Source organism: Siniperca chuatsi, linkage group LG9 (assembly GCF_020085105.1).
Source record: "Siniperca chuatsi isolate FFG_IHB_CAS linkage group LG9, ASM2008510v1, whole genome shotgun sequence".
Taxonomy (NCBI): Eukaryota; Metazoa; Chordata; class Actinopteri; order Centrarchiformes; family Sinipercidae; genus Siniperca; species Siniperca chuatsi.
This window is the reverse complement of record NC_058050.1, coordinates 21,661,661-21,678,435: the sequence shown is the minus strand read 5'-3', so window position 1 is coordinate 21,678,435 and position 16,775 is coordinate 21,661,661.

Genomic DNA, 16,775 nt, shown 5'->3' with positions numbered 1-16,775 from the left:
AGTTGCTGATTAAGTTTCAATCGATTGACTAATCAGTTAATCAACTAATCATTTCAGCAATAAAACCTTTAGGAATAAAAGGATTGCAATAGAATAGGGCAGGGTCCCTCTTGAATATACTGTCACACATAGTTCATTCAGCTAATTCACAAGAATGGATTGTTATGTGAATTATAGAATTTGAACAGCACTGATATTTTGTGACTAGGTTCTGACTTTGTCAGCCCCCACCAAGCTCAGCACAGGAGTGGCGATACCAATTTCCCCCCTAGGGGAATGTAGACTCAGAGCTGAGGTGGAGGTGGGGCACTTTAACCACACTAGCAGCGTAGCTCTTCCTCTTTTTCATTGAGAAAGGTGGAAATGGTAGCATAAGCATATTGGCAGGAAAACGCTGAATAAACGGGAAATGGAAGAAAAATAAGCACTAATCACATTATGGGCCAATGATTAATTGCATAAATGTTAATTCTCAGAGTGCTGATGTTGACACTGGCTGCTATGCCGTTGTCATAGTTTCACATGTGCAATCTGGACAGGGGTCCCATATGTTCATAATTGCCAGAGCCAGGCCCAGCACAGAAACAGCTGAATAATAGTGCAGTTAGAAAAAGTATAATTAACAGGATGTACACACTCAAACACAATTTTCCAAACACTAACCAAACTAAACTACTGTGAAGTGGAATCCACCAGCTATTTTTAGAAAAATGAATTAATATGTTACGTACATTGGAATATAATGCTAAAGAGATTTACATTTGACATAATAGCTCGGTGCTGTCAAGGATGGAAAACAGAGGCAGACCTTAACCAAGTACAGGCTCAGTGACCGCCAGCTGACAATCAATGGAGACATATGAAATATTAGCAACCAAAAGAAAACAGAATATCTGGTAACTGCAGGTGATGTTGAGCTCTTCCTCCATTCCTGCATTAAGTTGTCAAGTATGAGAAACACTGGGTGACCTATGCAGACCTTTCTACTTGATCTGGGCTGGTGATAGATGGATATTGAGATAGATGGAGGCTGAGACACACCCTGAAGTGCATGTATGAAGGCACGCACAGGACTGCGAGTGCGGCAAGTGTTTCATCCTTTTACAGGCTCTGTGAATCAGGAGGCACTTTGGGTTTTATTAGCCTCTAAGCAGGCGTGCACAGATCCAACAATGAACACATGCTGCCCTCCCAGAGTGAAAACTCCAAGCACCCTAGACACAGTTATTAAGCACAAGGCAGAAAGCTGAAATCAGAAAAAGGTAAAATAACTAAAACAAGAAAACAGAATAAGTGAATGAGTGAACTAGTCTTGAAAAGGAGAGGAGAGGAGGATTGGGTGGGGCAGGAGGAGGAGCAGGTACAGACTGCAGCAATGTTTTCCTCAGTCATAGATAGACTAGAGAGAAAGAAGTAGATGGTAAGAAAGAGAGAATAAGAAGAGAAGCCAAGCCTTCAGTCAGTAGCTGCTTGCCAGAGCGTTGCTTTACTTCGCCAGGTCCCTGTGCTCTCTGCTCTGTCCTCTCCAATAAGACCCCTGGTTTAATGCTGGAAAATTCCCTCCAAGCTGTCAATCACCCCCTTTAATAAAAACAAAGTATAACATTGCGGTCTCGCTCGCTCTCCGTTCCCCCTCGAGATTTAGAATGCGAGGTTTTGTCTGCGGAACTGTGAAAATCTCCTCTGCTTTTATTAGCAAAGCCCTGGTTCGACCGAAACTCTGGAAAAATCTGGCCACTCTCTGCTCTGCGTCTCCCATCTGGACTACATTAAAGCCAACCACCTGGACCCAAACCAAACCTGAAATGAAACTGGGGGTATTACAGAAAATAACTCTGGGTTCTGCCTGCATATACACACACACTTACACACACAGTCACACACAGATACATATCTTGCCTCATTCAGTCACACACACATCTGCGTGCGTGTATGCTCCAGACATGGTTCATGCAGCCTCCTGTTTCTCTCGCTTTCTATTTCGTGCTTAATCAGATTTCCTTAAGGAAAACTAGTCTTAACCAGTGTGATGGGACCTGATTTGACTGATTGGCAGGTTGGCTGTTTTTTTTCCCCCCTCAGTTGTTTGGTTTACTGACTAGCTGATGGGCTAGTTGGGTGTTGACAAGCTGGCTAACATGGCTGACAGAATGAGGGATTGACTGGCTGACTGATGAGCGACAATTACTGACTGACTGAGTGGCAGCTGGCAGCATACAGTATGTGTGAGATTAATGAACTCTTTCTTTTACCTGTTGAACCAAGCAAAAGTCCTTCAACTTGTGTTATTTGGCCCTGACTGGACTGCAAGTCTGTCAGCAGCCATGTCTTCTTTACATCTTTACAGTACTGCTTATCACAGGATATGAAGCATAACTTTTCAGCCATTAATCATATGTTACCTACATACTTTTTCCTTGTCTTTTCACTTAAAGGATAAGTCTGATAATCTTCTATATTTTTCTTATTGTCAACAAATTGCATGAAAAACAAAACCAACAATAATTTGACCTGGACAACAAATATTGTCTGTAGTCTGTAGCTAAAGCCTGACATAGTTTATTCCTCTGTGCCGTAGAGCTCAGCTTTTGTTGTCCAAAAACTATTAAAAACATGTTAAAGAGCCACACCGTTGCACTGAATGACATGTACCTTCATTACAATGAACATGGGCACTGTGGTTTATTATGAATCCAACCCCACATACAGCACACCGTCCTGCTGCTGTATATAATCATTAGAGCACCAAATGTGTATTTATCCGCCAATGAAAATAGTCCCCAACAAAAACACTATTTCCTCCTGTTTGAGTAATGTTTGCTAAAAACTATAGTGCCCAGCTGTTTAACAAAATTGCTGAGCTGATTACTAAAAGATGAAACTACATGTTTGTGAGCAGTTTTTAAAGATTTACATCTTCAGGAGGAATGATTGAGGCTGAGAAACAAAAAATAGTTTAAATAACAAAATACAAATTAGCATTAGCACAGCTATAACTGATAAACTTATACCATACTGCACAGTATAGCTATAACAACATATTCTTGGAGTTTCTGTAGAGAAACAATTTATCCAACATAGGATAGCAACCAGCTATAAAAAGAAATTGTCTGTAAGTGACATCATAATGGTGGATTTACTCTTCTTAAGAGCTGCAAAACATGTTGTATAATTGTAATCAACCATTTCATTGATTATATTGAAAACAGCACAGGCTGACAGGACAGGTGTACAACAGGTGAAGCTGTTCCATCCTACTTTATAACAAACATACTGCAAAATAGAGTAAAGAAGTAGGACAGAATACTTTAGAGGACATGCACAGGCAGACACACACACACACACACACACACACACACACACACACACACACACACACACACACACACACACACGCCAGCTGGTTGTATTCCAAAACCACTCTCAGCCTCCTTAAATCACTAAGGTAAAGTGTTAGTAGAGGCAGAACAAAATGAAATGAAAATAAACATGGCAGAGCAACGTTTACAGGCCAGAACTCTGTATCACTCCCCTAGATGGAAAACACACCGTAAATTACTGCAGATCATTTTGTGGAATTTTGGAAAAAATTGTTCTGCGCTTCAGCAAAAAATTGGGCAGTTGATTTATATCAGCATTAATTGTGCGTGCATGTGAGCGAGTGTGGGTGATTTGTGTGTGTGGCTGCTGAGTGTCCTTGTATGCATCCATTTGTTTATGTGCGAGATTTGTCTTGTGTGCGTGAGTGAGAGAGAGAGAGAGAGGGAGAGAGAGAGACATGGGGTTTTAGCTGTGGAGAGTAACGACGCTGCGGTTTCTGACCATATGATCCTGTACATTTCTTGCTCTGTAGGCAGCTGGACAGTCTCCACAGCTCATAACAACGACAATATGTTCCATATGAATCCGACTCTTCACCACTGTCAACGTTTGGCAACAAATGCAACCCTGGCTGCACAGATTTGTAAAATATGTATCCTTTGACTGGTACTGGTCTGGAGCCAATAAAAAAAGGGACAAGACAAAATTAACAATGTCTAGGCAATTTACTGTTTATTGTAGCATCACCCCCGAAATGATTCTTCTGGGAGACAATAAAAGGTAGTACAGCGACTAAACTCTTTGCTCAGATGTAAGCTACTGTTTGTTGCAGTTAGAATGCTAGTAATATCCTGTATCCTGCTGTATGTCAACAAAGAGAGTTGTCAAATGTCCCAAAATAATTCTGCTTTGCAATCCTTAACCAACCAGTTGTTATGGATTTTATCCCATCATTAGGTACACATATAAATGAATGTAAGTCCAATATTCACTCTTTTATCTCTTTGGTCTCCACTGACTCCTGAGGGAAATAACTAGCTCCACTATGTTCACTAGCTACTTGCTAACTTGCTAACTTTGTGTGACTGTGGTTGGGCAGCTAGTGTTGAAAACAGCTTCCTGCTGTTGGAAACAAGGTCGTCGAGAAGGGATTTATGGTCAGAAAAACCAAAACAATAAGCTAAAAGATGCTAAAAGGCTCAGAAGAACTGAGGGGAACTGCAGAGTTGGTGATAACTTTCTATGGGTTTATCACTACGAGCGATCCCTTTGACAGTACACATAGTCATTTGATCAATTGTTAATATCAGAAATATTGATTAGTGAAATAGGTGATTGCTTACAAACTTGCTTCTGGATACGGTTTCTCTTCTGCAGCTATGTTTAAATTGTTCAAGCTGACATAAATCCTATCAACATTAATGATTAGCATTAAGACTTACTTTGTTGCTCTCTGTGCAAAAAGTCAAGTTCAGTGAGGTGTGACAGTTATAGTTGTTGTTCCCTGACAGAGGAAGGCTTGCAATGTGCTGCTATGGACAATGTGATGCAGACTAAAGCAGTAGCGTAAATACGTCAGCCAAAATATTCTTCTATCTGAATATAATGAGAAAATTGGTAGAGCCCTTTGGTAGCAATTACAGCTGTGAGCCTATGTTGAATAATCTCAGCGTTGCACATCTGGACACAGCAATTTTTGCCCAATCGTTTCTTACTTCACTAAATTGCTCCAGCTCCATCTCACTGTATGGGAAAAAATGAGCAAAATGAAATTGTCAAGGCCTTGTCTACATTCTCAGTTCAGCAGAGGTTTGGGATCTGCCTCAGCTTTGGCTCTGTGTTTGGGGTCAGTGCCCTGTTGGAAGATTGATTCTCTGCAACAGGTTTTCCTCCAGAATTCCCAGCTACAATTCTACATTAATTTTGTTCTTTAAACCTCTCTTAAGTGTTTGGTTGTTCACTATTCACACAATAGCGGTGTGTGGGAGGTAGAACCTTGTGATAGGATAAGCAGAGATGAGCACTCAGGCCAAAAAGCTTGATTATCTTCTCATTAGACCATAGGTAGCAAATGTTAGCATGCTAAACAAGGAACACGGAAAACCATATACCTGCTAAACTTTAGCATGTTAGCATGCTGACATTAGCATTTAGCTCCAAGCATTGCTTCGCCGCTGGCATGGCTGTAAACTCTTAGTCTTGTTTTACATTTCTCCAAACACACACTCTTCATGCTTTTGCTCCAAAGAGCCAAAACAGATAAAAAAAAAGTTGTTGCTGTAGCATGTCTCCACTTCAACCATAAAAGAGTCCAATTTCTTCCTCATAAGACATTTGCTAAAGCTTTTTAAAAATGTTTTGAAAACCTACATGGTTTACAACGTCTTGCAGCTTTTTTCTTCTCCTCTTTTATTGTTGCATTAATACCTTTTACAGCACATTACCACCCACTGCAGTTAGCAGACATTTATCACAACATGTACTCATGTGCATGTGCTTCCTTGTGAAGCCTGAAATAAATATTTTTATGAACCCTAACTGCAAAAGAGGTGAATAAACAAGCCAAATTATGAGTGAAATCTCTTGAATATCTGTACCATATTTGTATAGCTTAAAAGCATGAGGGCTGTGTCCCAGTTTCTCCCAGAGTTTATTTGTGCAAAAATCTTGTGGCCTGGGTAGCAAATCAGAATCTCCCATTTTTAAGTATAGAACTGAATTACTATGGGCATCTCAGCCTAACGTTTTTTTTTAAATAATATGAGCAGGATTGTGCACTGGCAGTGGCTCAAATGGAAAAAGGGGCATCAGTCACAGGCATGTGGTTGGAAATTTAACATACAGGACAGTCTGCTTATTCTGAGTAACTGAGGAATTTTGAGTGTTCCTCACTCTGCTGTATTGGTCATTTTACGGCACGGATAACACTTGGACCAGTTGTCTTTGTCCCTGTGGAGAGGTTACCTTTCTTTGGTATCAGAGTGTTAACCTGATTTCCAGCCTTTTGCTCTTTAGCCAGTCCAGATTCCTGTGTGCTTGTGTATGAGATAAATTTATCATGGACACAAACTGAAGGGATTTGTTTGGTCTAGATACTGGGCCAATGGGTAAGAAAGGTTCGGGTTAGTACAGTATCCGATTTCACAGTTGGTGATTTAAAGGAAAATTGGTGGGAATGTGCTACAGCTGTGAGTGTTGTGGCTCTACAGGTAGTCCAGTTGAATCACTAAATCACCAAATGTTCTGAGAACCTTCTACAATAAAAACATAGTATGTCACAAAGTTGCAGCCAGGTTGTGATTGTCCAAAATACCAACAGGTTTTTGATTTCCAAGTAAGTGAGCCTATATCTTTTCCTTTTCTTATACAAATCCTTAATTGCTTCTTTTTGAGAAAATGCAATATACACTTTCTGAATATAATATAATATAGAATAATGACAGCACTGAGGAACTAAAGACTACTTGATCTATTTGAAATGTCATATCCCCTGTATCGCCAACATAAAGAGCAGTTGTCGCAGGGTAACAGAAAGAGTTGAGAAGCTGATCCAAAGAAGATACACACAGACAAGGAAAGAAATTTGTACTAAGAAATACTCCCGATAACCCATAATTCAAAGAGCCAGTGGAGCAGATTCATGCTACAGTAGCCCACCAAAGCAGCGAAGCTGCAAAATGCAAAAGGTATTTGCACAAGTCAAGGACACACAAGATTGGGAAATCCAAGACAATCAGAAATTTATAATGCTGCACGGAGAAAGTCAGCAGCTGCCAAAGATTTGACCAGGTGTTCTTGTTCATTATTCAGTCTGTTTACTACGCAAAACTGACTTTGCTCTGGGAAGACGTTGTAGATGACACATACTGTATGCGAGGAAGAAGCTATACCAAACTAGCAGCAGCGAGCTGGAAGTACAGGATACGCCCTGTAGAATTTGGGTGCCATGGATTTGTAGCCACTTCCACGAGCAGTTTATCCAGGCAGTTACTGCAGGGTTTTGTGGTCAGGGCGGAGGTCAGAGCACACTGGACTTCCCTATAGAGGAGCAACTCTGGCTGAAAAAAAGAAAGGACAACTGCAAAGGGTCATATCAAAGGTAACAAAGCTTACATACCATCGGATAGCATAGCAATGAGACCAAATAGTGGTAGATGCTCTAACAATTCATCACATACATCCCCTTGCTGGATGTGTACCTCTTAACTGTTTCACTTGTAAAAAAGCAAGACCTTCCCCAGGGTTATTAATATTTTCTTTGAACCCTCCTCTTGAAAGGTGCAACACCTACTCCACAACATGTCAAAGTAATACATATACCTCAGTTTAAACCTAAATATCTTAATGGAATTTCTAATGTTCCCAACCAATGTACACATTAATACAAAGCTGATAAAGAGACAGAACTGTTGTCTTCTGCTTGTCGCAAAGTGCACCTTTTCGACATAACTATCTGTGTTATTGTTATTGTTAACTATTAACTATATTGCAAAGGAAGGCTGAAATAAGATATACAGTACATTTAGGATGAGAAAAAAAATTCTATTACAACATGAACCAAACATTGTTCATTGTATCACCGAAGGTCCCTTTGCTGGATGTGAACCACTGTTTGCAGGATAGTCTGGTTCTGATAGAATCAGAATAATGTTTCTCCTGTATATTTCAGCACTGCATCAACATCATTCTCACGGATGAGCAGCTAGCAGCATACTGTGTGCATTTACTTGACATATGATTTCATTTATTTTACAAGGCTTTATTACTTTTCTGTTTTTATCATAGTAGGCCATGAAACATCACCATGTAGTCACTGCACCAACACACACACAGGAACATACAAAATAAAGCTGCCGTTTAAGTGGAAAGGATTAGAGCCTTCAGAACTCTATTTCCCAGAAGGTCTACTGACTCAGAAGAACTACAGACTCCTGCACAGACTCAAATGACAAAACAGACAAGACAGCAGGAGAAACAGAGGGGAAGCCATATGGACAGAGAGTGAAGCCAGAACACAGACATAATGAATGGAAGATGCTTCCAGTAAGGACACAGAAAATGAACCAATGATGAGAGTGACAACCAAGGATGTCTGTTTACTTTCATTTAATTTTCATTTAATTTTTCTTCAGTGTTTGGCTTTGGCACAACAGAAATGGGTGCCACAGTTGCAAATTTTCTGTTGTTATTACAAGAATGTAATTATGTTTGGAAATATGAGAAGACAGTGAAAACATCTAGAGAACAGAAAGAGCAGCTTCTGTTTACACTTTGTACAGGCTGGATTTAAAGTGAATTGACCCAAGCAGTCAAATAGTGCAAACGTACCCTCGCAGATGTGGAGTGATGGGATTTCGGTTCCCAATAAGTTATGGAATGTGCTTCTGCCACTTGTCCCTGTATGGACCATAAACCGACCTTCTCCTCTACAGACAATGAGCCTCCTTGTGAGAAAGGAAAGATGTTCAGGGAGAATGAGACGAGCCTGCCAACAGAAATAAAGATGGAGGAGATGGAGCACTCTGTAGAAATGTGGAAGCTTTCAAATGAAAGAAAGAATAAGATCTCTGCTCCGCTGTGAGCCATCAATCAGTTCAGAAGCCTCTTTCTTTAGAAGAACAAATGATAAATATTTTGATCAGTATAAATTAGATGCTGTACATTACAGAATGTTCTATTTATTCCCCATGACAATCATGTTAAATGGTTGTTCTTAAATGGAGACATTTAATATATCTTGTCAAATATTTCTAGATAAATCTACACTTATAATCTAGCCTCAGAAAATCTATAACAACAACATAAGGGAGTGAAGTAGATTCTTGGCTTACTACGTTTTCTCGTTTTAACTTTGTTTCTTACAGGAATTAAAACATAGATCATTTGACTTTTTATGTATTATTCAAAAGGATTCATCTGACTCCCATACAAGTAATCCCATAGCATGTTATTTTAGACTGTAAAACATTCAGTTTAACTTGGAGCAGATAGATTGAGTCAACAGAAAAGTCTTTGCTGTTCTGTTGTTTACAGTTTTACCATGTAAAAACAGACACATTTCAAAGATGAAAAGTACCATAGCTAAGTAATGGAAAGCAAAATGAATAAATAAAAATGAATTAGTTATGGTTCGGTAATCTAGTGAAACTTTAAAGTGATATTTCAACATTTAGGGAAATACATTTATTTGCTTTCTTGCTGAGAGTTAGATGAGAAGATAAAACTCTCATGTCTGTTAAGTTTTGAGCCTGAGCTGGGAGGTGATTAGCTTAGCTTAGCATTAAGACTGGAAACAGAGGGAAACGGCTAGCCGGGCTCTCCCCAAAGGTAAATCCAGCTACCAACAGCTCTAAAACTCATGCTTTACACATTGCATCTTGTTTGTGTAATCCGTTCAAAAGCAAGAATGTAAAGACCACATTTTCTGGTTTCAGAGGGAATTACGCAGTGTTACTATTTCTTGAGGCGCAACAGTCTATCCACAGAACCAACACTGGTGACAGGAAGTCATTGCACTCAGCTGTTGTTGTTGTTCGCCAAGAAATAGTTACAGCACATTCGCCTTGCAACCACAAATGTTTTTACATTTCTGTTACATTGTTGTTTGTGTACATGTTAAGAAAATTAGTTAGTGAGGCGTATTTTTTAACTTTTGACAGAGCCAGGCTAGCTGTTTCCCCCCATTTCCAATGTTTATGCTAGTGAAGCTTAGCTAAGGTATCAATCTTCTCATCTAATTCTCTGAAGAGAGAAAGTAAATACTTTAGTATAAGTATAAAGTATTCCCGAAAAAGCCAAATTATTCCTTTAACAGCAACCACAGAAAACCAAGGTGGATGTGTGTAGGCCTGTAAGCATTACTCTTGAACACCAGGGGCCCCTACCAGTTAGCACTGATATTTTTGATAGTATAATTCAAATTGTTTTAGTTGCACAACTTTAACCCTGACTTATTTTCAAAAAGAAGAACTTATTCAAGCAATTTGTAGCAAAAATTCTGTTGTTTCACCATTGTTGTTATGGAGGGACTTTGCAGGATTATCTGCAGGATTATCACCGAGGTTTCATAACAGGCTGTTAACAGTTTAAGACAGCAACAAGCTGAAAATGGAAAAAGAAGTGGAGGAAAGTTTGTAGCGGGACCCTTATGGGAACAAATTGGCTGTGTTAGGGGAGTTTCTGCTAAGTGTTTGAGAGTTAAATATACTGTTTAGTAGCAACTGCAGCTGACTGGTTGTTATGGAAACCAAGAGAGCAATGCATGACAAGATTTTTTATCAGCACAAAATGTGGTTGAGGCAGCACTTTTTCCACAACACAAATGGCACACGTGAGCATGCCCAGACTGTACAGTTAGGTCAGCCATCATTTCAGGGAAACTGCTGATACTTGGTGAGGTTCTTAGTGAGGTCAGTATATTTTATTTGTTTTGGAGCACACTTTGTCATGACTCTTGTGTCTTGCCAATGGCATACAACCGCATGCAACACAATACCTGTGTGGCATATGTCAGAAAAGATGACAGCTTTTGATTTAAAGCCAGTCCTGATTTCTTAATCTCTCCTTCTTTGATGCCAACAGCAAGCACTGCTATCGAGGATGTTGGTGTTTCAGCAGGATTTTTCAGAATTACTGTTGTTGTTCTTTTTATACAATTCTGTCATGTCTTGTTGTTTAACCCTCCTCCACATCACCAACGTCTGCAGACAAAGGGTGCAAAGGGATCTTGAGGAGGAGCTCTGGAGCTCTGCTGGTTTGTTATGGTGCTCCTCCCATATGACTGTGGGTCCGAGCAATGGGACCAGTGCCAAACCTACACCAAGCTGCTCCCTATTATGCTTTTTCATTAGTTCTTGTCACGTCTAATCTCTCCTGATTGGATCAAACATTAGGTAATTGGTTGCCACCTTTATAGGTGAGTAGACATACAGTATAGTGTCATGTTATGATTGCACGTATGGACAGGTAAAATGCTTATGCCGCGTTCAATTTAATTCTAATTACTGCTGCAATGCATTGCATATGTTTAAAATAAAAATGGTAGCCACATTAACGAAAATTCTTTGCTTTGACTGATTGAATGTGATTGTTTCCACTCATTATTTGCCCTCAAGGTATGAAACTGTAGCACCGAGGTAATGTAACTTTTACTTTCTACTTCTCCCCCTGTGAGGTTCTATGCCTTTACTCTTTTCAACCTTCTTTTTAATCCAAAGCCATATTGTTGTCTTTTCAGTTATCACCAATTACCTCCCTACCCGTCAATCCACAAATCTCCCGGCTACATTTAACAGTGACGTCTAATAGCTTAAACTAACTGCAACAAACTATCCATTTCTCCCTTTGAGTTTGGTTTCAATCTTGAAATATGGAGTTGGAGCATATTTAGTGATGGAAACCACCAGAAGTGCTAAAAATACCTCTGCCAGTCTGGTAGCCACGAGGCTCCATCACACACTCATTACCACACGACCTGAGGTTGGGAGGAGAGGAGAGAGGAGGGGATGTGGTCAGGAGAGAGAGGCATATAGCGTGTGTGTGCGTGGTGTGTGTGTGTGTGTGTGTGTGTGTTGAAAGCGTTAGGAGCAGAAAGGAAGGGAGAGAGAAAGTAAGGGATGTGGTAAAAAGAGGAAAAGAGAAGTGGAGAGTGAAAGAAAGGAAGAGGGAGAGAGGGATATGAGGTGTGTGTGTGTGTGTGTGTGTGTGTGTGTGTGTGTGTGTCTGTGTCTGCACAGAGTCAAGAATGGTTGTGGTCAGATACATTAGTATTATATGATATTTCCTATGGTCTCCTGGCATTTCTGAATGACGGCACATATTGCAGCCTACTGGGCTATTATTGAAATCTTGCATCACATCATTTCTGAAGAATTTGCAGTTTGTTTGTCTGGACAAATCCCTTTTTCTATGATCCCCCTCCTCCTCATCTCTCCTTTCCTCTCCTGTCCTCTCCCCTTCTTCTCCACACTTCCAGCCACCTTCCTTTTCTCCTCTCTTTCTCTGATTTATTCCCCTGTTTCTCTCCATCCGTCCGTCTGTCTGTCTGTCTGGTGTTCTCTGTTCCAGCTGCCGAGTCCCTCCAGGACCATCAATCCTTCTCCTCAACCCATACCTGGCCCTCGTTCAGCAAACACACACACACGCAAACACACACATACATTGACACATGCGCTCACACACACACACACACACTAGATATCAACACACATGTACAAATACAAAGCCATGTGCATGCATGCAGACACATGTAGTATGTATGCACCCACAAAAAATACACATGTACACACTCACACACATACATACATCAGGAAGCCAGAGGGGCAACATGATCCTTCAGTCAACCTTGGAGTGAATCACACAGATGGAACTTCCAGGTTTGGGTTAGAATCTGAAATGAAGACTAACAAGGTGATCTGTGGCTCAGAGGGCTGAGGCCGTGTGCTGGCAACAACGTGGGTTTGAGCTCGGCTCATGACCAGTTACTTCACTGTCCTCCCTCACAGTCCAACACTGTAAATAATAGACTGTAGATATGCAGATGACAACATTTGGATTCGAAAAAGACAGATTTGAGAGATAGAACCTCCAAGTTCACAAAGATATTTGGAGCTATTTAATGAGTTTCTTTATGCTTTACGTACATTCAGAATTCATTCATTTAATTTGATATATATATGTACTGGAGATTTGAAGTGTTATGTTTGCTTGATTGTTGGTTTTACAAACACACTGTAATGACCACAAAAATTATGCAAGAATATGAAAATAATATAAATATGAAGTAAGAGACCACTGTTTCATTTTTGGGAAAATTGAATAAATTTCAAGCAAAATATACACATTTTTTTAACTTATCATAACTGTCAGAAGTGCAGAGTATACGCTAGGGTCCTAAATGTAGAGGCCCACTAATTAATGTCCCTTCAACCACTAAATGGCCCAGGGACCAAACCATATTTTGCAGTACTTAGTCAGTTATACAAGCAATTTTATTCATGTTGGTCTAACAAATTCAAATTTTTAAGTTTGTTATCATTGGTGGTTCAGTGGTAGAAATCTACACAGGCGGTCAAGGTCTGATTCCTGTCTGAAACAACAACCTTGTCAACCTCAATCATACCAAAGCAGATTGATTGGTGTGTTTGATGGAGGAGGGAAGGTTTGTGTCTGAATATGATATGCCACTGTATTTGCCAATGAAAATCAGTTTCTTTGTTGAACATATCAGCCTCAGCAGCTGCAGTGAGGAAGCATCCCTCAGTGTGTGAATTAAAAAAATCTTTTGCTGCTCATGTGCAGCACTGTAGGACACAGCTACAGAGAGATACAGGAGGGAGGAAGCCACATCTCTTCTTCACCTTCAGGGATTCAGACAGTGTGAATTATTGTATTTGGACATTTAAACAGACAATTAAGGGAGTTGTCTGGGTAAACATTATCACATGTTTTGGTCCATATACATGTCAAAGAGTGCAGAGCTGCCCAATGCAAACACATGACATCAGCATACAGAGAGAGACACGCACGCATAGACATACAGAAACCAGTGTTGAGAGAGACTGAGAGATGAAGTGTGAGACAAGCAGGCAGAGAGAAAAAGAGGCAGTAACAATAAATAGGCAGAATTAAGTGAAAGAGAAGAAGAGGAGTAGGAACAAAGGAAAAGAGACAGTAAGAAATAATGAGAAAGAGAGTTTAAAAAAAACAGGGAAAGTATATGCATATGTTTCTTGGGTGGCCAACCGCTGGACGATGTGTTTCATACATTTAACAGTCTCTGATTTACTAACTGGCAGATGTGAGAGAGAGGGAAAGATGAGGGGTGAAACAAAGGAGAGAGGTCACATGCAGGACTGGGTGTTGATGCATGAAGGCGAGAGGAGAAGAGAGGAGGAGATGAGCAAAGTCAAGGTGTTAATATGTGTTATCGTAGATCCCAATAGTGAATGAAGAGAAGAGACAAAAAGGGAAAAATACAGCAAAGAGACAGACAGAAATGAAAGAGTGTGGAGGAAAGGAAAGAGGAGAGGACAGGAGTTGACTTAGCAGCTGTTTAAACATCATAGTAGTTCATAGTGTGTATGTATGTGCTTTATTATTAATAGCATGTACGAGCACCTTAAGGTTTAGATCTGTCTTTCTAGAAAATATGTGAAGAAATATAGCTTTATTGACCATCCATGAAAAAGAAAATAGCTGCATTCCCTCCTTCACACAGTCAAAATTAAATGATTTTTTACAATGTGCAAGGGGCATTAGGTTAAAGATTAGAGAAAATTCAATACTATTTCAAATGTTAAACAGCCTCAAATCTGGAATGCTGTCAAGTACAGTCAAAGCTCGTTTAAGCAGGCAACAGAACAGCAGGACAAAAAAAAAAACAACTGTTCTTATTCCCAGGTGTCAAATAGGTCGTAACGTTTTTCACGCCCCTTGACGTACCGGGCTTTCAATTAACTCCAATGTAAAACCATCCTCAGCAATGTTAGACACTCAGAGGAACTGCTCCGGCCATCCATTCGCTCCAATACTAACCTGAGCGCGGCGCTATAAGGCGCTGTGAGCATCAGTCCCATTGAAGAACCGAGGACCCACCACCCGGAAGTATTTTCCTCACTGTTAATTCCCATGTTAAGGTTTTCTTTCAATGATATCCTCAACATTTCTCAAAGCTAAAACACGAAAGTGCCCTTGATATTTTAACAATAAGACAGGTTAATGTTATGGCCATCAGTTTAGATTCTCCTTCAATTCTGAGAAATAAAGTCACTTGACTGCCAAGTTTTTTTTGTTAAAACCAAAATGGCGGACATTTCTTTTATTCTCAGTGAGAAATGCAGTCTTTTAAGATAGTTTCTGCATTAAAATGCGTTTTGATAACATTTCTATCAAGGAATGTGCATTTTATTTTCATAATCTTTGTTCAGTGAAGGTATATGATCCTTAGTTTTGTTAGTTATTACAAAGATTCTCTCAGATCGTTGTTATGGACACTACTACGCGCACGTAATGTTGTGGGTGGGCTTGGTGTGTTCGACTCCTGTTTTGGGCTGTCTGCCGTCAGTGGGCTTCATTCCATTTCAAATTTCTGGCAGTCGGCCACAACCTAAATCCAGACATCACTGTCTCTGTTTTTAAAAAAAAGGCGTTTTATAGCCTGTGATTGTAAAATGTTGCTCATTTAATTTTATATTTCCACGAAGGGGTTATCAAACTGGACTTTACCTTTCACATCCTTCATTCAATCCCTGCACTTGTCACGTTCATATATATCATCAAACTGGATTTTTTATTGTGCATTGCATTCAACCTCCACTGCTACATAATTAAATTATTCATGCACATGTCACATTTAATTTGTTTTTTCATATATTTCATACACTTCTTCATAGTACAGTCCATATTTCCTTTGTACAGTCATATTTCATTTAAAGTTTTATATCCCATTTCAAAACTATTATTATTCCGTTCTATAAATAGATTTTAAAATGTCTATTTAATTTTAATATTACATTGTTGTTTATTTAATTATTATTATTATTACCGTACTTTTGTCTATTCTTATTCTTCTGTGTTGCGTTTTTTGGGAGCAAATGCCAAGACACATTCTTTGTATGCTTGTATTGGCTAATAAAACAGATTCTGAAAACCAAGAATCATAAAGATACAAAAAATCTCCAGGGTTGTTTAAATAGTAGCCTATGCATGCCTCAGTATTTGATGACCTGTGAATGAGAATGAGTTGGTCTTTTCAGCCATAACCCAAGCACTTCAGGCCTTCCTCCAAGCCTGTAGTAATGTCCTAGATTGTCAGCAATATTGTACAATTATCTCTGAAGGTGACTCATTTTGGTCACAAGTTCCACTAAAAAAGAAAAAAACAAATACATAGTTGGAAAGTTTGCAACCTGAAGAGTAAGATATGTCAGTATGAAGATTTTTTGTGGCTCCTGCTTTGAGATACTGACCTTTGAACCTTGACCTTGGTGCATGTTTCAAGGCTTATAATCCAGCAACAAAAGAGGCTACAGACACGGAACCGAGTGTTAGAGAGCGCTCTTGACTTCAGATATCATGTGAGCATAGTCAACAACTGAGGCTGCCATCAAATAAGATAAGGTAGGAGGTATTTGCACAGTGTAAATACATTTAATTGCACAGAAAATAATTTCACAGCATAAGTATAATTTAAATGATATATGTGTATAGGGACTGATATATATATATAGGAAGATATAATATACGATACTATATCTATATATTTGAATGGTCTTTCATGCTTTTAGGTTGTAGAAAGTCCTCTTTACAAATAGATGTTAATTTGTGAAGGGTTTGCAAAAAAAGTAATGTTTTGTACATGGAGAACACAGCGCTGTACAATGGTTCAACCAGACTGACAAGTGAAAGGGCAGAAAGAGACAAAGATATCTCTGAGCAACAGCTAAATAATAATA